This window comes from Protopterus annectens, chromosome 4.part0 (genome assembly GCF_019279795.1).
Source record: "Protopterus annectens isolate FY-2018-M chromosome 4.part0, PAN1.0, whole genome shotgun sequence".
NCBI classification, from domain to species: Eukaryota; Metazoa; Chordata; order Ceratodontiformes; family Protopteridae; genus Protopterus; species Protopterus annectens.
Window position 1 is genome coordinate 15,265,371 of NC_056733.1, and position 23,178 is coordinate 15,288,548.

Sequence of the window (23,178 nt, forward strand, 5' to 3'; positions counted from 1 at the left end):
GATCTGCCAATAAGCCTTACCTGCATAATAGAAGATATGCTAGTAACCTTCTGATTTAGGCCACTATTGTTCTTGGTTTTTGTGGCAGTTTCATTGTTCTTCACTGTTTGTAAAGGTAACACATGATAGCACTGGAAATTTGTTCCTTACATTAAAAATTGGATGATTTTGCTTACTGATAGTAAATCTATACTTGCTGAGGATAATTGTACTTGTGCTTTTGGCATAGCTTGGAAACTGATTAATAGCATTTCATTACTCTAGTTATTAATATATGTAACAAAATACAGATAGCGCTCATTTAGGAAACAATGTGCACTCTGATAGGTTCATAGGTAGATACTAGGCTATCTGCCCTAGGGCATTTATAAGCCTAGCCAGAGTGTATTTGGCTTCCGCCTCTCTATTAGATTAGCCTACTGTGCCTCTTTAAAGTAGGTCACAGAAGGTACCCTTTTAAGGTTAGTTTACTGTGCCTCTGTCTAGCAGGGACACAGAAGAGATCCCAGGGGTGAATTTGCGATCTCCCATCCACGCGTCCAGATTTCGCTTGAAGAGGGTTAGCGAGGGGCTATGTCTAATATGAATTGGGATTCTATTCCAGAGTGAGGGGAGCCTCTGGGAAATGAATCTGTCCCTCCAGCATGTCCTATTTATTTTTGTACTGAGGTTTAGGTCCCTGGATCTTGTAGCTCTAAGGGACTTGGATTTTTTGAGGTGGAGCATGTCCATTAATTCTGGGTTTGACATGGCTTTGTACGTCAGGCATAGATCGCCTCTGAGTAGGCCATAAGCAACTGAGTAGAGCTGGAGTTTCTTTAGTCGAGCTGCATAGGACATCTGTTTGTAACCCATGATCCTCTTGGTGAGGTACTTTTGGGGTCTTTCCAGTTGCTGCAGGTGTCGGGTAAGGTACATCCCAAAAGGGGCATTGTACTCAATTATGGGCCTGATGAGTGACGAGTAGAGGGGCACAATGACCTCTCTTGATCTAGATGCGAATCCTTTCATAGGTTCATAGGTTCATAGGTTTATACTAGGCTATCTGCCCTAAGGCATTTATAAGCCTAGCCCAAATTATTGTGGCTTACGCCACCCCTTATATGAAAAAATACTGTGCCCATTAGTTTGTTGTGCCTCTGTCCAGCAGTGACACAGAGTTGATTCCTGGGGTAAACCTACGATCTCCCATCCACAGGTCTAGATTTCTCTTGAACAGAGTCAGCGAGGTGCTCTGCCTCACATGGACCGGGATTTTATTCCACAGCATAGGGAGTCTCTGAGTGATAAATCTATCCCTCCAGCACGCCCTATTTATATCCGTGCTAAGGTTTAAGTCGCTTGCTCTAGTGGTTTTGGTGGATTTGGATTTTTGAGGTGGAGCATGTCCATTAATTCCGGGTTGGACATGGCCTTGTATGTCAGGCACATGTCACCTCTGAGCAGATGGTATGCGACTGAATAGAGCTGGAGTTTCTTCAATCTGGCAGCATATGACAGATTTTGGAGTCCCTTTATCCTTTTGGTGAGGAACTTTTGGGGTCTCTCCAATTGCTGCAGATGTCGGGTGAGATACATCCCGAATGGGGCATTGTACTCGATCATTGGTCTGATAAGTGAAGAGTACAGGGGAACAATGACCTCACTAGATCTGGATGTGAATCCCTTCATGATCAGGTGGGCAATGTAGAAGGTCTTTCTAACCACTTTAGCAATGTGAGTGTCAAAGAAAGGCCACTGTCAACCTGGGTCCCCAGGTCCCTGATAACCTCTTCTGTGCTTAGTGGATTGCCACCTATATGGTAGCTTGGGGTTACCTTGTTTTTCCCGAAGGTATGACTATACATTTTTGGCGTTTAACTTCAGGCCATGGCTCTGGCACCAGCTATCTGTTTCCGTGAGTCCTTCTGAAGGATATCCGTGTCCGATGCACTTTCCACTATGGCCCAGTTTGCAGTCGCCTGCAAACTTTGTCAGCCAAAGTCCTCCCATGTTGGCCTGTACTTCTGAGAAGTAGATGCCAAACAATAGGGGCCAAGGACCAAGCCCTGTGGGACACCACTTGTGACCGGCTTGGAGTCTGACACAGCGCCAGCAACTCTAACCCTGTGGGTTCTGTCCTTGCCAGTTTGCAACCCATCTTGTGACATATGGGTTTACATTTAAGCTGGTAAGTTTTTCTACAATACCCGAGTGGGGTATTGTGTCAAAGCCTTTGCAAGGTCAAGGTAGGCTGTATGGACTGCCTTTCCTCATCAATGGCCTTGGTGACTGTTTGAAGAAGTCAACCAAGTTCAAAAGGCATGATCTTCCCTTGACAAAGCCAAACTGGGTCGGGTCCAATGTCTGCAAGTCCCTATATCTTTGTTTATGAGCTCCATTATGATCCTCTCCATAGCTTTGCAGACTAGACTTGTTAAGCTTATGGGGCGTAATTACCAGGGTCCGTAGAGGCACCGCCTTTGTGGAGTGGGACCACAGTTGCCGTCGCCACTCCTTGGGCACGTATCCTGTGGTAAGGCTGAGATTAAACAGCTGCCTTATGTGCGGGTTTAATTCCTCATTTAGCTCGTGTAGCACACAGCCGGGGACACCATCCGGTCCCATTGATGCTGTGTTTTTAGCTTTAGAGAGAGCAGCTTTCACCTGCGCATTTGAGATGTCCGGGAGGCTACACTCGGCTGGGATAGTTATCTCTCCTTTAGGGGAGAGGGGTGAAGTTTGCACTGAACCTGTCTGCCAGTATGTTGGCAATGTCTGTGGGTTCAGTGATTTTTGTATCATTTTGGACTAATTCTGAGCATATCTGGGAGTTTCCACCCAGGTTCCTAACATAGCTGAAAAAGGCCTTATGATTGTCCTTTGAATCCATGGCAATTTTTCTCTCAAAATTGGCCTTAGTTGATTTTATGAGTGCTCGTATTTTTTACTAATAATGATCAGGGGTGACTTCCCTTTTATGGATTTTGTTCTGTCATGTAATAGCTTTCTCCTCTTATTGTAAAGTTTGTTAATGGCTGGGGTCCACCAGACTGGACGTTTGCCCTTTGTGGAAAGAGTCTTGGTTTTATTTGGGATTGCCTGATCCATGCAGTCCTGGAGGTGTTCATAGAAGGCATTTGTAAGGGCTTCCGAGCTTGGGTTGTGGTTTCCTCTGGCTCAGGGGCCTTGAAGGATACCACACCAGTCTTGAGTAGTGTGAAGTTTGCTTTAGAGAAGTTCTTCACTATGGTCTTTTTGGCTTGGGCTGGGGGCGGGTCGATGTCTTCCAGTGGGATTACTTTATGATCAGCTCTCACCAATGAGGGATATACTTCGGTGTGGCGCATTTTGTCCCCATGTTTGTGACAATGAGATCTAGTATATTTTCTCCTCTCGTGGGAACAGTGACTAGCTGTTCCATGGCATTTGAATTTATGAACTCCAGGAACCGTTGAGCTAGAAAGTTAGGGCTTGAGTAATGTTCCCAGTCTATATTCGGGTAGTTGAAGTCACCCAATATGATGGTGTTTGGAGATACATTTATACCCTCCAGTGTCTTCAGGAAGGCTGTGTGGGGTTCCTGAGTTTGAGAGGGTGGCCTGTAGCATGCTACAATTTGTAGAGCAGTTTTGCCTATGGTTAGTTGCACCTGGATGGTTTCCGAAGCTTCGTGCGTTGCCACCAACCTGGAGGTGTGAGTATCCTTTATGAATATGGATACACCCCCTCCTTTTGTGGTGTGGTCCGGGTTTTGTGGCCGGAACGCATGATATGAGGTAAAACCTAATAGTGCCGGGTGCTCTCAGGAGCCTTGAACCAGGTTTCAGTTACAGCACAGACATCGATGTTCTCCATACTGAGAAGGGCCTCGAGTGCGTGCATTTTGAGATTTAGACTTCTGGCATTGAGCAGCATTACCCTCAGTTTCTTCCCATTTTTGTTTTCTAGGGTGGTAGGGTTAGAATTTGAGCCTTGCCTAAAAAGGCACTATGGGGTGGCAAGAGCCTTAGCCAATATCTGGAATCCCAGGGTGACAGGTGCAAGCCGTCCCTTGCGAGCAGCGTGGCTTGTCAAGCATGTCATCCCAGGCAGACAGACACTGGATCCCCTTTGAATGACACCAGACATTAAGCCAATTGTTAAAGCTGATCATCTTGTCTCTATATTGTGGCATCATTCTTGGTGAAGGAAGGATACTGCTCAGGGTTAGGGTCATACCTGCCTGGGCTACATAATCAGAGAGCTCCTCTATGTCTGTTTTCATGTAGTCCAGGGAGGCGTCTCAGGTCGCTCACACCAGCATGGACAATGACTGTGTCATATTTGTACTTGCCATGGAGTGACCTGAGTGCTTGTGTTATGTGGCGGATTCTAGCGCCCGATGGGCAGCTTACTGTGACCCTCTCCTTGTTCAGCCTGGTGAGTGGGACGTCAGTGTGTCTGACTATGGAGTCACCTATGACAAGTATGTTTGGTGTTGTATTTGGCCTTAAGGGCTGTGACTGCTTTGCACACTGCTTTTGTGGTTTATGTGTTGCTTGTGGGGTGTCTTGAGGTAGCAGTTGTTTGGGTGTCTGCTTTGGAGGCCTCTGCTGTTTAGGTAAATTTTTACTCAGAGCCTCCGAGTATGTCTTTGTGTGTTTATGTGTTTGATTCAGTGGAGTGGTAGCATTATGTGAGGCTGGTTTTGTGGTGTGTGTAGTTGCCTTCTCCTCCTGTCTGGTCTTGCCAGTCCTGAGTTGAGAGAGCTCAGCCTCCAGTTTGGCTAAATAGCTGCATCTCTCAAGTATTTGTGTTATGTGGGAGGAGGAGAGGGTTGTCTGTGTACATGAGGCAGTTATAACATTGCCTCAAGATTCCCAGATTCACCAGCTGGACCGAGAGGAGATTGACAACTGACCTTTGGACATGCTAGAATAATATTGGGAAATCCTTAATTGAAAACAAGGGCCAGTGGGGAGTGAGGGTGTAGTGCTTTTAATTTTTAGTGCTGACTTATATAATTGCTTTAGTGAGCAAGTGCCAGGTAACTTGAGTGCAATGTGTTACAAGTAACTAAATGCAAAAACGACAAACAGTAACTTTCTTTCAAGTGAAACAAGGAAATAAGTACAGTAAGCAATGCAGATATCACTAGTGATCCACAGAAGCTGAGAAGTTGCGTATTAGGTGGAATTAGCTTCCAGGAAATAACAAGCAAACAAACAACAAGCATATAAACAAAGCTAGATTCAGTAGGCCTGGATCTAGTCTATGCTAGAGCAAACAAGGTGAACCAATTTCAGTAAGATACAGTTCAAATATTCAGGCACTATAAACCTTTAACCAGAAAATTCCCAGCTCAGAAGGGCAGAGTCCAGCCTCTTCTCCCACAAGAGTGCAGACCACGAACCTTCTTAATGTAAAATAACTGGCCTGAAGCCCAAGTGCCTAAACCAGAACTAATACACTTGGACACTGGGCTCTCAATCAGCAGTTCCCAACTTAGAAGGATGAAAGCTACCTGTCCTGCCACCACAGTGCTTGCCACAAACCTTCCTAATGTAAAACAACTGTTCTGAAGCCCAAGTGCTTAATCCAAAAGACTTGAATGATAGCTACACTTTAATCAAGTTACAACCAAGCAGTAATAAATACCATTGAATACTTTAGAGAATGTCTGGATTAGTGCTCAAGTTACACAAACAAAGCTAGATCCAGCAGGCCCGAATCCAGTCTATGCCACAGCAAACAAGGCGCACCAACTTCAGTAAGGAACAGTTCAGATATGCATGCACTATAAGCCTTTAACCAGAAATTCCCAGCTCAGAAGGGCAGAGTCCAGCCTCTCCTCCCACAAGAGTGCAGACCACGAACCCTCTTAATGTAAAATAACTGGCTTGAAAGCCCAAGTGCTTAAGGTGATAAGGTGGGCTATATAGAAGGTCTTTCTAACCACTTTGGCAACGTGATTATCAAAGAAGAGATTACTATCTACGTTGGTCCCCAAATCTCTAATTACTTCTTCAGATTTAATGGATTACCACCTATGTGGTAATTTGTGGGCACTTTTTTTTTCCCAAAGGGAATGTCTATGCACTTTTTAGCATTTAGCTTGAGGCCGTGGATCTGGCACCAAGCATCCGTCTCTGTGAGACCCTTTTGGAGGATGCTTGTGTCAGCTAGAGATTCAATTATGGCCCCCAGTTTGCAGTCATCTGTGAACTTTGTCAGCCATAATCCCCCCGTGTTAGCCTGAACCTCAGAGAAGTATATACCGAACAAGAGAGGTCCCAGAACTAAGACCTGTGGGACGCCACTTGTAACTGGCTTGGATTCGGACATGGCACCTGTGATTCTGACCATGTGGGTTCTATCTCTGAGCCAGTTTGCAACCCATCTTGTGATATAGGGGTTGATATTTAAGCTGGTAAGGTTATTTATGATGCCCGAGTGGGGTATTGTGTCGAAGGCTTTTGCGAGGTCCAGGTAGGCTGTGTGGACTACCTTGCCCTCATCTATGGCTTTGGTAACTGTTTCAAAGAAATCAACTAGGTTTAAGAGGCAAGATCTGCCCTTAACAAAGCCGAATTGGGTAGGGTCCAGTGTCTGGAGGCTCCCAATGTCTTTGTTTATGAGTTCCATGATAATACGCTCCATAGCTTTACAGACCAGACTAGTCAGGCCTATGGGGCGATAGTTTCCAGGGTCCGTTGTGGCACCACCTTTGTGGAGTGGGACCACTGTAGCTGTACGCCATTCTTTGGGTACATATCCTGTAGTAAGGCCAAGTTTGAACAGTGACTTAATGTGAGGGTTCAGTTCTTCTTGGAGCTCATGTAAGACACAGCCTGGGACACCGTCTGGTCCCATAGATGCTGTGTTTTTTGCTTTGGAGAGGGCAGCTTTCACCTGTGCATCTGTGATGTCAGGGAGGTTACCTTCAGTTGGGATAGGCATTTGCTCCTTTGGGGGGGAAGGGGGGAGAAGTTTGCGCTGAATCTGTCTGCCAGGATATTGGCTATGTCTGTAGGTTTGGTATATTTTGTACCGTTATGCAACATTTCAGAGCATATCTGGGAGTTTCCTACCATGTTCCTGACATAACTAAAGAAGGCCTTGTGATTATCTTTAGTGTCTAGGGCAATTTTTCTTCGAAACTGGCCTTTGTTGATTTTATGAGAGAACAAAGTTTCTTGCTAATACTGATAGAGATGCCTTCCCTTTTTGGGATTTTGCTCTGTCATGTAGTAGCTTCCTCCTTCTGTTGTATAGCTTATTTATGACCGGGGTCCACCAGACCAGTCTCCTGTTTTTGGAGGAGTGAGTCTTGGTTTTATTTGGGATAGCACAATCCATGCATTTCTGCAGGTGCTCATAGAATGCATTTGTAAAGGATTCTGCAGATTGGGCTGTATTATCCTCTGGCCCAGGGGCTTTGAAGGATTCCATCTCAGTCTTGAGAAGTGCAAAGTTGGCTTTTGAGAAATTCTTTACAGTGATTTCCTTGGCTGGGGTGGGGACGGGATTTGGATGTCCAGGGAAATTTGTTTATGGTCTGATCTTACCAATGAGGGTATACCTCTGGTGTGGAACATAGAGTCCCCATGTTGGTGATGACCAGGTCCAATATGTTCCCTCTTGTGGGAGTGGTGACCAGTTGTTCCATTGCGTTAGAGTTTAGAAATTCAAGGAACCATTGGGCGAGGGTGTTTGGACTTGAGTAGTTTTCCCAGTCAATGTTTGGGTAGTTGAAGTTGCCCAATAACATAGTGTTTGGAGAGACCTTCATATACTCCAGTGTTCTCAGGAATGCCAAGTAGGGTTCCTGTAATAGAGAGGGTGTTCTGTAGCAGGCTACAAACTAAAAGGCAGTTTTGCCCGCTGTTAGTTGCACATGGATGGTTTCCAATGCTTTGTGCAGTGCAACCAACGTGGAGGTGTAGGTATCTTTGATTAATATAGATACTCCCCCTCCTTTTGTGCGTCGGTCCGAGTTTTGGGGCCGAAACGCATGGTATGAGTTATAACCTGGCAGTGCTGGGGTTCTCTCTGGAGCCTTGAACCAGGTTTCTGTTACTGCACAGACATCAATTTTCTCCATGCTGAGGAGATCCTCGAGTGCGTGCATCTTGAGGTTTAGACTTCTGGCATTGAGTAGCATTACCTTTAGTTTTTTTATCCTTGGGGTGTCTATGGAGGTGGGTTTGTCCTTTGAACCTTGCCTAAAAAAGGCACTATGGGGGTGGCAAGAGCCTTGGCCAGTATACGAAAGCCTAAGGGTGACAGGTGCAAGCCGTCCCTAGTGAAGCAACGTGGCTTGTCGAGCATGTCATCCCAGGCTGACAGACACTGGATCCCCTTTGAATGACACCAATACTTTAGCCAATTGTTGAAACTGATCATTTTATCTTTATACTGTGGCATCATTCTTGGTGAGGGCAATATGCTACTCAAGGTCAGGGTCATACCAGCCTGGGCTACATGGTCAGAGAGCTCCTCTATGTCTCTTTTCATGTAGTGCAGGGAGGTACATCTCAGGTCATTCACACCAGCATGGACATTGACGGAGTCATACTTGTACTTGCTTTGGAGTGACCTGAGTGCTTGCGTTATGTGGCGGATCCTGGCACCTGACAGGCAGCTTACAGTGACCTTCTCCTTGTTCAGTCTGTTGAGCAGGACAGCAGTGTGCCGGACAATAGAGTCCCCTATGACAAGTGTATTTGGTGTGTAGTTTGGCCTTAAGGGCTGTGACTGTGAGGCACACTGATTTCATGAGATATGTGATTCGTGGGTATTGTTGAGGGGTGGCTGTTGCTTGGATATCTGCTTAGGAGGTCTTTGCTGTTTAGGAAGGTTTTTATTTAGAGCCTCCGAGTATGTTCTTGTGTGTTTATGTGTTGGGTATGCAGATGCAATAGGCCTGTGTGAGACTGGATTTGTGATGCGGGTGGTTACCTTTTCCCTCCTGACTGACTGTGCCAGTCTTGGGTTGAGAGAGCTCTGCCTCCAGTTTGGCTGTGTAACTGCATCTCTCACATGTATTAGAGTTTGTTGGAAGGAGGAGAGGGTTGTCTGTGTACATAAGGCAATTGTAACATTGCCTCAAAATTCCCAGATTCACCAGCTGGACTGGAGAGTAACCTTGAAACTGGCCCTTGGACATACTAGATTAGTATAGGGAACTGTTTTTTTACTGATCAGATTAGGGGAAGGGAACTGATTTTTCACTTGGATCAGGAAGGACCAATCGGGAGCCTACATCTTATGAGAAGTCAAGGAGGGTGTAGTGCTTTAGTTAGTTAGTGTTTCCTTATAAGAGCTGAGCAAGTGCAGGGCTTTAGAAAGATAATAGAGTGATTACTTTGAGAGTTTGAACAGTTCTAAGGGAAAAAGTGAAGAGCAGACTTTGTGGAGCCTGGAATAGTTTAAACCTGTTTAGGCGGCGCTGCTCAGTGCGCAAAACCACGCAAAAAGAGAGTTGTAGGGTTTTAAGAGAGAGAGATCAAGGAGTTTAGAAATTACCCAAAATGGCCAATAAAACTACAGCTTCTAGGTAGTAACCACTCCTCCAGGGACAGGCAGGCTGTTCAGTGTTTACCACTCCCACTGGTGAACACAGAGACTTCCCTTTAGCCCAAGCAAGCACTGGCCTTCTAGAAACTTCCAAACAGTTCAGAACAGCAAATCTGTAACTGAACTTTCTTAACTTTCAGAAAGTGGGAAAAAAGTAAGATTTTTTTTTTCTTTTTGTTGTAGTTTAAAGTAGCAGAGATACACAAACAGCAAAATAATCACAACAGTGCAATAAATGACCCCACACTTGAGTGCTAGGCCAAAATCAGTTAAAATGCAGTTTGTAGAGAAAAAAAATATTTTAAATTAAGTGCAACACAGAAAATGCAGTAAACAGGCTCTAGATGTGTTCCAAGTACTGTTACTATTTCAGATATAAACTTTAGCAAGCTGGAAAATGCCAAAAAGTAGGCGGCAAAGCAGTAAAACTTAGCAAAAAATCAGAAGAAAATACTTAAAATAACAAAAGTGGCTCCTTTTCTTCTCTCAGCGTTTTCTCCCCTTGGTAGGTGCTTCAGCAACAAATAGCAAGCCTGAAAAGATGGCAAAACCACATGTAAAGATTACTCATGCTATGAAACCTGATGACATCTATGCAATTCAGAATAAAAGTACAGAAGTTTGAAGATTCAGAGCATGTTGAAGAAAAGAAAGGTGGTCAGTTGGAAGAAAAAAAGAAAATGATTAAGTGAAAATATACTAAACAAAGGGAAAGTCCTTCATGTAATAACCAGAGAACAGAGTTCACAGCAAATTAATGCTCCAACAGAGAAGGTAACAAAAGTTAGAAAAAGAGACAAAAATCCAAGCTCAAAAATCATTGTAAGGAAAAAAAAGATGAGACTATAAGTACAGAGCCCTTGAAAGAATTGTATGCTTACACATATATGGTGAGAACAGGTTAATAATGAATGCAAATTATTTTGTAGTAACTGGGAGTGAAGCCATTACTGAATTAGTGGTGGGAAATTCTTCAGATCAGGTTGAAAATGTTAGTAATTGGAGATTTAATTAGTAAAGGAACTGATTCAGTTGCAGAGAGGATGGTGAACACTGAACAGTATTATGACTTCCTGTAGCAAAAATACAGGATGTGAGTAGATTGTTAGAACACCCAACTGTAAGGAAGTATGGGACTGGTTCTATTCATGTTAGAACAAATGATCTCATTCATAAACTGAGTTGGAGGGAGCTTCCAACCCTCTTAGATAACATACCTTGTAGAGGTGCAAGAACTTTCACAAATCTTGCAAATAATTGTAGGGCAGTTGTAATGCAACATGTTTTGGGTTAACACCCAAATACAAACGTTTTATTTTTAATAAGTGGAAATGGACAGACCATCCAAGCCTAAATTTGGATGCACATATTTAGACAGGAGTAAGCCCACTTGTCAAGAGAAGGACTGTAAGAACATATAAAATAAAACCTACATCAGTACAGTTCTTCATTTTATATTTCATATTTTAAGGTAACTACAGAAGTAGATCCCTTTTCAACCATCTCAGGAGGAGTTGTAAGATCAGGTTTTACTTAAAATCTAGTTTGTTAGACATACAGGCAGTATTGTCTTTGCATAGGCCAATAAATGCAGCTATATTAAAGGCTCTATGTTAATTTTCCCTTTCACATTTTATATGTAGTTTCAGTAAGTGCAGTTTCAATAGAAAATAATATTTCATGAATGACACAAATGAGCTTAGTGAAATAACCTTCACTTTGAATGACTGATAAGAATGAAATGTGTTAATGTGCAGAACATTTTTGGATACAAACAATACTTGTTTAGATAGTACAAAGCTTGGGAACCAAGATTAAAGAGACATGCTGATTGTAGTTTGTTACAGATATTCAGAAAATTGAGTACAGAAATTTATTTCAGCACAAATACTCGAGACTGAGTACAGAAGTCAGGTCAAATGTCCAGCAGTTCAGAAATTACAGAAAATTGGGCACCTTCTCTTAATTCTTCCATTAAAGAGAAAAGGATTAATTCTGAGTTCAGAGTTACTACAAACAGTATGAATCAATCTGTTTCAGTTTATCAGCACTATTTGAGACAGTAAAACTTGTTTTGATCTTGAATAATTACTTAATCTACCTCCATTGTATGTTGTTACTACATAATAAACAACCTTTATTAGATGTATAGTGTGTGCAGACTTATCTTAAAGGGTACAAGAAGAGTTGGCACATACTTCCAAGATGACTGCACACCGAGTAAAGAATTAACTCCAGCTCTCCCAGTGTGAAAACAGAAACTTGTCAGAGAAAGCCAGTAGATTTATATTTCTGGGCATAATTCTCAACTGTTCAGATTTTTGCCACATATTTTTGGTCTTTTCCTCATAAAATTTGTAGTTTTCCAGCAAAGCATTGAGATTTAAAGTCACTAAATAATGACAGACATTTGTGTTTCAGACTTCACATCCTTCAGAAAATATATAATAATTCAAAACCTGTTATTCTATGGACGTTTGAAGTTTATAGGAGCAATTTTTAAAATATGTCCCCAATTGTTGGGCCTTTGTCTCCCCCATTATTTCTAGCTTTGTGCAAATTTCTTGTATTGAGAGGTATGTTTCAGGGTAAATTTCTATGAATGGCTAGTAAGTGCACTGCCTGGATGCCAGGAAAAAAGAAATATGGAGGACTGGGAAGAATGCTGCAGCTGTTCAGCAAAAAGTAGTGCAAGCTCCAGACATGACTTCCTGTAACCTAGAGGAAAGTATAAGACAATTACACGTAGGGCTGATTAAAGTAAATGAAACATTGATGGAGTATATCAACTACAAATAAAAGGATAGAAAAAAAATGGAAAAAGCTTTAAACAAATATAAAGATGAGGTGATAAAACTACAAAAATCAGAAGTCAAAAGGAAAAACATGCTGGCTGGATATGAGACTGCTCAAGAAGAGATGCTTTAAAAAATAATAGAATTAGAGGACAGAGCACATAGGGAAAATCTGAGATTTTTCTGCTGTAGAAGAGAAGCTGGAGGGAACAGACTATTACTTTTCTGAAAGCACAAATAAACAACTGGACTAATATTCCATAGCAGGAATTGTTTATTGTAAGGGCAGTTCATATGTATGCTCCAAACTTGGCTATGGACAATCTAGACCCTTAATTGTAAAGATGAAATTCTACCAGCAGGAGTTGATTCTGACAAAACTGTGACAGAAGGACAAAATACTAAAAGTGGGAGACAGCAGAGTGTTTATGGAGAATGATTACTCATTGTACACCAGGCAGAAGAGGAGTAAATTTATTCCACTATTTAGGGAATGTTGAGATGCAGGAGTGAGATTCAAACTGCGGGCTTATATATCAGATATTCTTGCAGAAGTAACGGCTACCATGAATAAAGTTTTCCAGGACAAGAACTATAGATCACAATTTGTGGAAGGTTTAAAAGGGGCTAAATTAGAGACTGGAGTCCCAGATTTAAGACCCAAGGTGCAAAGAGTTCTTTATATGGAGGTCTGAGCATGAAGGATTCTTTCAGAAAGGCTTTGCAAAGTTCGTGGGACATTAGGGATGTGCCATTTAAATCAGAATGGAAAGTTAGAGATTGCAGCTAGATGCACTCAGATTATCAAGGCTGAAGCTCCTGTTTCAAAAAGTAATGTCAAGAACTTCACTTTACTGAGTGGAGCTGAGTAAAGGGCAATTTTAGTCACTGATGCCCATTTAGAAACCTTGTGCCATTTATTAAAGTACAGTTTCCTAGTCACAGGTTTGAGGCAGGCTGGAACAATTTGTTGAACTGGGGAAGTGAGAGAGGAATGGCTGGCAATCATGGGAACTGGAGAAACCATACAGTGAGCTTGAGGTTCTGATGATTCGGATGAACCAGTCCATCTGGATGGGGCAAAAGGTCTGGAGCTGGGTCCAGAGTCCAAGGTTTCAGAATTAGATTTAGGTCAAAGAAAGAGAAACCATATCTGTCAAGGCCAGAATGGGGCAAGGAGAATTATTCTGTTCTTCAGCCTGTTGGCTTTCCTCAGAAGTTGAGATATTACGGGAATCAGAGGAAATGAACAGAGTAAACCACAGGGCCAATCATGTAGGAGAGCATCTCTCAGTGACTCCCCTGGAAGGGGGATCAGGGCAAGGTAGCTGCTGCACTTGTTATTCAGGGGTGATGCAAATAGGTTACCGCAAGGCTGTTCCCAGTGGTGGAATATCATTTCTGCTACCAATGGATTGAGAGCCCACTCATGAGGCTTTAAAATACATCTGCAAAATTTGTCTGTAATCACGTAGGAGGTCCCTGGAATATGCATCACTATTAGAAAGCTATCAGATTAAATCTCCCATTGCCAAACTCTGAGAGCTTTTCAACAGAGGGGATTGGATCTGGTTCTCTCCTGATTGTTGATTTACCAGACTACTGACATTGTCTGTTTGAATTGCAGTCATTCCCAGAGGGAGGGTTTCTTGGAATGCTAAGAGCACCACCCTCATCTCTGGAGCACTGATATGCAAATTGGCCTCCAAGTGGGATCAAGTGCCTTGGACTGTCTTTCACAGAAAATGCCCACCACCCTATCTGGGATGCATCCATGGTCACTATGGCCGGGGGTTGAGGAGGAAGAAAAGGTCTGCCTGCCAAAATCTTTTCAGAATGAAGCCACCAACTCAGATCTCTTTTGCATAAATTCGTGATCATTATTGGGTAGGACATTAATTTAGTAAGGACCATTGGGACACTAGAAGCCATTGAAGAATCCTCATGTGATACCTTGCAAGTGGAACCAAAGTGATGGAGGCTGCCATAGACCCTAGTACTTGCAACAACAGCCATGCCGGAACTTTTTTGCTTCGAATAATTTGACTGACCTGTAATCTTATTCTTTTTAGTCTTTCCAAAGGAAGGGATGCAGTGTTTGTATGTGTGTCCAGCATCACTCTTATGAATTCTAATGAATGAGTTTGGCTGTAGGTGTGATTTTTCATAATTTATAGTGATTCCCAGTGTGGAGCAAGTTTGAATGACAGTCGCTTGCCTGTAATATTAGATGCCTGGTGGGAGCAGTGAGGAGCCAGTCATCTACATATGGAAATGCATGGAATCCTCACAGGTTGAAGTGGGCTGCTACAAATGTCATGCATTTGGTAAACACCCTGGAGGCTGTGGTGAGACCAAAGGGCAGGGGTTTGAATTGGTAATGACTGGCTCCCAGCCAGAAGTTCAGGAATTTTCTGGATCACTTGTCCACCTTTATGTGATAATACACATCCTGATGATCTATACTTTGTGATAATACACATCCTGATGATCTATTGAGCACATCCAATAGTCTTTTCATATAAGGGGGAGTATAGACTATACCATGACCATCCGGAATTTGGATTGTTGAACAGATTTGTTCAACTGGCTGAGATCCAGAATTGATCTCCAGTCCACTGTTTTCTTTGACACTAAAAAAAACATGATTAATATTCAGATCCTATCTGGTCTGGTGGGACTGCTTGGATGACTGTTTTGACAAGTAGTTTTTGAATTTTGAAGACTGCTGCATCCATGTGACTGGGTGGGGCATCTGTGATTCTTTTCACTTTATTGGGCTCTTCTGAAAAGGGGATATTGTAACCCCTGGTTATAATCCTCTGCACCCAATTGCCCAATGTTATCTGTAGCCAGGCAGTTTGGTGCAGGGATAATCATCCCTCAACTGCCTCCAGAGGATGGCAATTGGGCCTCCTTTCAGGAACACTGATAGGAGTTACCAGGAAAGGAATCCCTGGAACCCTGATTTTGTGGGCCACTTCGCCTTGTGAATAGCATCTTCCATTATTACTTCCCCCTCTGCCCCGGGGGAAGCCATTGCCATTGCCATGTGAGTCCTAGAAAATCCCCTGGGACTTCTTGAACTGTAGTCTCCTACTTCTCTGGTTCCTGGAATAAGGCTGTTGAGGAGTGGAGAAGCATACGCACATGGCAGAAAGATTCTTTCCATATTTCTCACACCTGGCTAGAGTGTCTTTAAATTTGGGACCAAAAGGGGATGTTCTGTGAAAGAGAGCATTGACAAAAAAAAGACTTAAATGTCTCTGCAGACCCACATGAGCATATCCAGGCATAACGTTTCATGGTTATGCTTGAACCTGCTGCCCTCTACCTTCGGTGTCCTTTGGCAGCATGCAAAATTAGCCTCATGGATGAATTGGAAATGGAATCTATGGTTGCTAGCTGAGAAGCTACTTTATCTCGGACATCTTCAGCTACTTCTCCTTTGGGAGTATCTGATAGCTCTTTTATCAGATCCTGTTGAAGTCTTGTGAAATGTGTCATGTAATTCAAGGACCTTAGTTTAAAGGTAGAGGAAGTGTATACATGCTTCTCAAATCTATCCATCATCCTGGGCTCCTTATTAGGAGGATGGATAGTATGACTTTCATCAGCAAGTTCCATCTCAATGACTGCCACTATCACCATGGCATCTACTGGCATTCCCTTCACCCAGTGTTGCTGATAAGAGCCAGTCTGGTCTCTTTGGAATTGGCTTGATGGAGTCTGGTATTTTCCATGTCTGGTGAGCAATCAATTTAATGAGATTGTCAGTGGGCAGAGAGATCCAAGAGGTAGATGATCGGGCATGAAAAGCTTCAAGGTATGCCAATTCTTCTGAGGAAGGTTGAAGGGAAGTCCAGCCATCCCTCTGTTTTAGGACTTCTAGGATGTCCCCAAAGGAGACATCTTCCAGGGGTGATTTGTGATTTCAGGGAGGTATGTGAAGAGGACATAACTGTGGTTAAATACTGAGTCTTCTGTGCCTTTTGTCCCAGGGTAGAGACTGGAGGAAGCACCGGTCAAGGGGAAGGACAAGATCTCTGGACCAACAAGGGAGGCATAGACTAATTGCCCGAAATGGACAACACTTACTCCATGACTTGGAAGGCGGGCCCTCCTGTAGAGGGATGGGAGCTCAAAACTGAAATAGACTTCTTTGGAATCATGGTCTCACCCTGCACTGAGGAAGCTGCCTCTGAAGCCAGCATTGAGCTTACATGTGCACATGCACCAAGGGGCATGGATGGCTTCAAAAAAAAAGCATTGTGGAACCATGCCCCCAAAACCAGCAACTAAGCTTCGAACCTGGGAGGTTTCTGGGTCTGACAGCCCAGAAGAACTCAAGGCAGTTATTGGTGCCAGAGAAGAAGCTCTGACTGGCACAGAAATGGTTGAGGCCGGAAGAGTCAGTACTGGGGACTCAATTGGAGTCAGAAGAACAAAACCTGGTGTGGGAAATGGCAAGGGTCCAGAGCTACAAATGTTAGGAACTGAAGAAGGTAATCCCCTCACCATCAGGAGCTGGTCCACCATTCTCATAATATCAAATTCATTTAAGCTCTTGGTTGATCAGACTGAGGAAACTGAAGAAGACTTGGGAGAAGGTCTAACTAAAAAGAGGCTATGGATGGTGAATACCTCATTTGGGACCTGTCCTTGAAGAAAAACTCCTTTGGTTCTGAAGCAGAAGGAACTGAGTATTTACAAGGCATTGAAGTGGAGTAATCCAAAACTGTAGCTGGCACCAGTGTAGTCTGTGCAGACTGGCACTGATGCCACTGAAGGTTCAATTTGTTTTCCTGCCAGATCCGAGGAAACTGTTAGAACCATGGACATTTCAGAAGGCAATTCTGATGAGACTGAAGGAACTGAACGGCTCCTCTTCTTAGACTTTTCAGGTTTACTGGAAGAGGAAGAGGAGGAAGGAGAACCTACATCTGTCTTAGATTTTGATGCAGATAAGGCCTTGTCAAAGTCAGATTTTAGTAGCCCTTTCAAAATAAACTTATTGTTACAGTCTACTAGAGCCTGATGACTAAAGCTGTGGCAAATCCCACAGTCTTCCTGGAAGTGCACAGCACCAAAACAGTAGATGAAAAGAGAGTGTCTGTCTGAATTTGGAAGTTTTTCTGTCGCACTTCTGGCATCTTTTGAAACCAGAAGTGCCTTTAGGTTTGTCAATTAGGAAAGAGTCTGAGAATAAAGATTTTTCATATATATATATATATATATATATATATATATATATATATATATACCAACAATGGTACTTATGAAATACCAGTCAATGTAAGGGGGAAGAAGTACCAGCAGTGGTATGTTAGGTTTACCGATTTGGTAGAAAAGGGTGAGAGGATGAAACTCTAATGATAGACATTAAAGAGGAGCTAGGTAGTGGAATAAGAAAGTCTCAGAAAAGGGTTGAAAGTTATAAGAAATTTACAGTTTTTTTGAATAAAAGCTGTCACTTGAGGGCTCTGAGGAGAGAATAGGTCTGGCACTAGAAAGCAGCAAACAAGATCTGAGGTGGTCTTGCGAGGAGCGTTATGGGTAGAGCTTAGCTTGAGAGTTTTTGGAGGGTGCCAGCTGAGAAAAATGTCTGTGTCTATTCTGAGGTTCAGAACCAAACCCACTGTCAAGGATTAAAGGAGTACAACGGGTTTGTAAAATACTTTCCACAACTTCTCTGCCATTTTCGTCCCTATTTACAGCTTCCTGCATAAACAAATAAGAAAGCAGCATTTAGAAAATTTAATTCCTCCTGAGTTCTGTAATCCAACCCTACCTTAGTGTACAGGAATGTTTACACTTTTAAAAACATTCTCTCGCGTTTTACTTAAGCCTGCTGGAGTCCCCCAATTACTGATGTCATCACGGCCAGGCAGTGGAGGTATATTTTTTTTAACATTTCCCTCCCCCGAAGTGATATCACCATGGCCGGCCTCTGCTTCTTCATCAAACCCACCCATTCTGTGATGTCACAGCTGCCTTGTCCATCCCCCAGCCTTGGAATACTCAAATATAGCTGCAGGAGGTAGGGAAGTTCCTTTCGTGTTCGTGTTTCTAGTATACAGTATTTTCCAGATGGAACATGTTTTTCCAAGCCTTGCCTGTATTAGCTTACCCTCGTGGCCTGATTTATTTGTAAGTAAACTTTTTTAAAATATAATTCACGATAGTAGCTGATTAATTTCTTCTGCCTTGCTTTCTTTTACTGAGAGTAAAGCTTTACAACTTGTGTGTGTGTGTGTATAATTTTTTTACACTCGCTAAGCTGTTTTTTTTTTTTTGGTTTTTGTAAAACTCACTAAACAGCTTAACGAGTGTAACAGAAGGGCTAGCTAGATCTTAATCGCACAGTTTTGCACACACAAGCTGCTGTTACTGCCAACAATCTGTGCTAGGTGCATGTGTTTTTATGGGTATAACTGCGATCATAATCTACCTAGCCCTTCTTTACACTCGCTACGCTGGGTTTTTTTTTTTGCGACAGTCACTAAACAGCTTTAACGAGTGCTAGCTAGATCATGATCACAAAGTTATGCAAGATGGTACTGACACAGTGGTTACTGTCCGGAGTAGGATTGGCACCAGGGTAAGTGATCTTTTGGGATTATCTTCCCCCATTATTTGCTGGTTGTAACAAAATAGACTCGTCCTCCCAAGTTGCAGCCGAAACTCCTTTTGGAAGCTGCGCATTACATTGTAACCTAACGCTCCTTTATGTTAAGAGCCAATTGATTGTTAATGCGCCGATCTTCAGTGCATGCACTCATTTTCTATTTGTTGTTCTTTAGAATTGTTTCAACACTGTTCGAAATGTTGTTGGGCATACCGTATGACTCGCTGTGTTTTTTGTGCTTTAATATTTAATACCACAGCATTTCCTCTCCGATTTGAACTGCGTCTGTAAAGCAGGCTATATATTGTGTTTCTCCCTCTGTGTGTAACCTTCAAGTTTCTCTTGTAATTGCTGCAAGTCTGGGATTGTAGACTCCGCCCTTCATTGTCATGGTAACCCATAACATTAATTATGTTTCATTCATAAAAAACGGCCAGTTCAACATGTAGTCATGAAATTTGCAGTTTATTAATAACCTCATACTTCCTAAGTCCATCAAGCAACAAACTTAATGGGAATGATGATAGAGTTGACTATATTTTTAAAGGAAAAAATGGCAAACACTTTAGAATTTAGTTTGCACTATGTTACTTTCTTTATTTGAATCCCGTGCAACCACCCAGTCATTAAGGGACATAAGCAGAACTTCTTTTCAAATAAATAAATAATTGTCATGAGAACGGAGCTTGCATAGAATTGCAGAGACCAGCTTGCACTTTCGTTATCATGGGTATCCGCAGTATCATTCAAATTAACTTGTGAAGGGAACAAAAGCATTTTATGCACTCATGATAAGCTTTAATGATTCAAAGTTTCACTTTGCATGTTTATCTAAGCTTTAGTTCCCTCCAAATGAAAATGAAAAAAAATAAGAGTGAGCCACATACAAGCCACACGGCAATACAACCACTAATAGCATAGCAACATCCCGGAAATCCACCCCACAGCTCAAAATGCTAGCAAGGCATTTTAAACTCTTGTGACAACATATTTATTCTATATCTAAGGCAAAATGCTAGACTACATGCATGACAGCCTTCAAGCGTATAAATAAAACAAATATATTTTACAAACAGATTAAGTGGTTGCCAATCTAATTATAAACCGATGTCAATGGAAAAAGTCATCATTTCAAATCAACCAAAGGCACTCGTTCTCTAGCATATCTATGTCATGTCAAAACAAAACAGAAAAATGCCGAGGACGAGTGTCTCCTGTCACCTCCAACATAGATATTATGTAATGACGCATATACAGTCAAAACACAAAAAATGCATTTCATTAATGTAACCTGTTATCTGATTGTCACTCTCAGTCTTGGTAAAAGACACGCCTTGATTAATAAAAAGAGAAAGAAAGTGGAAAGGACAGGAAGAAATGAAACAGGAGAGAGAGATAGAAAGGGGAAAAAAGAGACAACAGCTTTAACAAACAAAGTTAAAACATAAAACATAATAATTTTCATACCTGTAATAGTGTATTATGAGTATTGAACAGTAACAAATCAAATTAAAGTAGATTCTTTGAGAGATTTCAACAAACTAGTTATTTTGGAGTCAGTCTTTTGTAATTTCTTTCAGAGATTTAAATGAACCAAGTATTTTGGAATCTGTCTTTTTCTTTTGAACATCCGTCCAGGCATTTCTTTCATTTGATCTCTTCAGGGTTTGGGATGACCAATCCATATCTTCAGGAATACGAATAACATTGTTGTTTTTTATGAATGCTGAAGCTTCTTCTAGGCTGTTAAAAGTTCTCATTTCATTTGAGTGATGAATTTTGATTTTAGCAGGAAAGGCAAGCTGTGCCTTAATGTTATTTTGCTTGAGCATTTTTATCAGTGGCCAAACAGCCTTCCTTTGTTCCAATACTTTTGTGGAAAAGTCATTGTCAAATCTGATTAAGTTTTGTTTGTATTTCAAGGGAGATTTCCTCCAAGCAGTTTTTAGGTCTAATTCTTTGTCCAAAAAATATAAGAATTTTATTACTATTGATCTAGGTGGAATATTTGTTGAAGTGGATGCTGGTTTACCTCGAGCTCTACGAGCTCTTTCAATGCCTTATGAAAGTCCTTCTTTTAAATCTAGAAACTCAGGGATCCATGAAGTTAAGAAGGAAATAATGTCCACACCTTCAGTTTTTTCAGGCAGTCCGAAAATCCTCATATTTGTTCTTCTTTCTCTGTTCTCTAAATCATCCACCTTATTTAGGAGCCAGGTATTTGGTTTAAAAAGTATTCTTTTTGGTTTTCTTCTTCTTTGAGTCTCCCTTCAATGTCATTTAATGAAGTTTCTAGATCTATTATTTTTGTTTGTTGCTGTTGTAACATTTCCTTAAGGACATCAGTTTGCTTCTGGCAGTTGATTTTTAGGTTTTCCAGGTTGTCTTTAAAAGCATCCATTTTCAAGAATAGTTGCTGTAAGGTAGAAGTCACCAGCTGCAGTTCTTTCTTTAAGGTCACATCAGAATGGGAATTTCTTGAGTTACTCATTTCTAGTATCAGTTAAGTCTCCAAGTATTTCTGACTGGAAATTATTCATAAAATTCCTCCAAATTTTCTATAGTTGTAGTTCAGATCTTTATCTATTTGTTGTTAGTTTAATTGATAGAAATTGAATATTTCCTGAATTTTGAAAATATTTTTTTGCATATAAAGTTAATGTGAAGGGAGGTCTGTACAGTTTTGTGGAAAAAATTCCTATGTTCATATGAAGATTGTAGACCTTTTTCATTTGTTGCAAGGGGAGAAAAGAATCTTTAGTTAAGAAGTTCAAATGTTAAATTATTTAGAAGATAGAATGACCTACCTGGGTGGACTGGGTTAATATTTAAGGACAATGATGTTCATAAAATTTTAAAATTCTGAGAACTGTAGAATTGTATTTTCTGTTGTCTGTAACACTGCTGAGGTTTATCCAGATAAAGAGGTACTAATTAGTAGGGCATTTTCAAGTCTTGGTAATAATACATTAACAGAAATAGCCTCACTGGCATCAATTGTTAATAGGAGGAATGGTGTCAGCTATCTTTAGCTGTTGCATGACTTTACTGGTAGTAGTTTCTGCATGACTATGGCATGTGAATGTGTCATCTAACAGTTCCCCAGATACCTTTGGTGTTCGGGGAGCTGAAGTATAGTCCAAGTGAGGTCTGCAATTATTGGAAGAGAGGAAGTAAAAATACCTTTTGTGATATCAAATAGCATGACTGTGGACATAGTAGTGTTTATGGTCAATTTGCTCTGTTTCAGCAAGTTCCAAATGAGAGAGAAATCATTTTGTCAGAGGCAACTTCTATATTCTGTCTACTGTATGTAAAAAACTGCAACTATACCCTGTTGATAGATATAAACCAACATGGGTTTATAAAGGGTTGTTCTACAATTAATATTTTATGGTTGACTTTTCTGAGACCTTCACAAAAGCTTGTGATTTATATCTAACTAATGTGGTAGTCTATCTGGACCTGACTAAGATCTTTGACTCAACCTAATAAATGAATGCTGGACACCTTACTCTCACTCAGAATTAGTCTACACTTGGTGAGATACATAAAAATGTGACTTGCAGATAAGGTACATCAGTTACCACCTTGAACAAAACTTCAGATTGAAGATAACTTCTGGCATATCACAAGGATCTGTTTTGGGGCCTGGAATTTTTAATTTTGTATTTTCTATACTCTAACAGCATAAATAATTCTGGTTCCCAAATATGTCAGTGATTATAAGATTTTTATGATTACAGCATTCAAGTCTCCCAAAAGCATGTGGGAAAATGTGGTATGGTCTGATGAGACCAAGACTGAACTTAATGGCCACAAATCCAAAAGGTTCATTTGGTGCAAAAACAACACTTTGCATCATCAAAAGAACACCATCCCCGTGGTGAAACATGGTGGTGGCAATATCATGCTTTTGGGTTGTTTTTCTTCAGCTGGAAGTGGGGCTTTAGTCAAGGGGGAGTGAATTATGAACGGTTCGGTCACTTTTGTCCCAAAACCTTCAGGCATCTCAGAAAGGTGAAGATGGAGAGGAATTTCACCTTTCAACACGACAATGACCCCAAGCATGCATCCAAATCAACAAAAGAATGGTTTTATCAGAAGAAAATTAAAGTTTTGGAATCACCCAGCCAGAGCCCAGACCTAAAACAAGTTGTAAAAAACGTTTTGCAGTGATACTGTTATGTATTGGCATCTAAACAAAAACTGTAA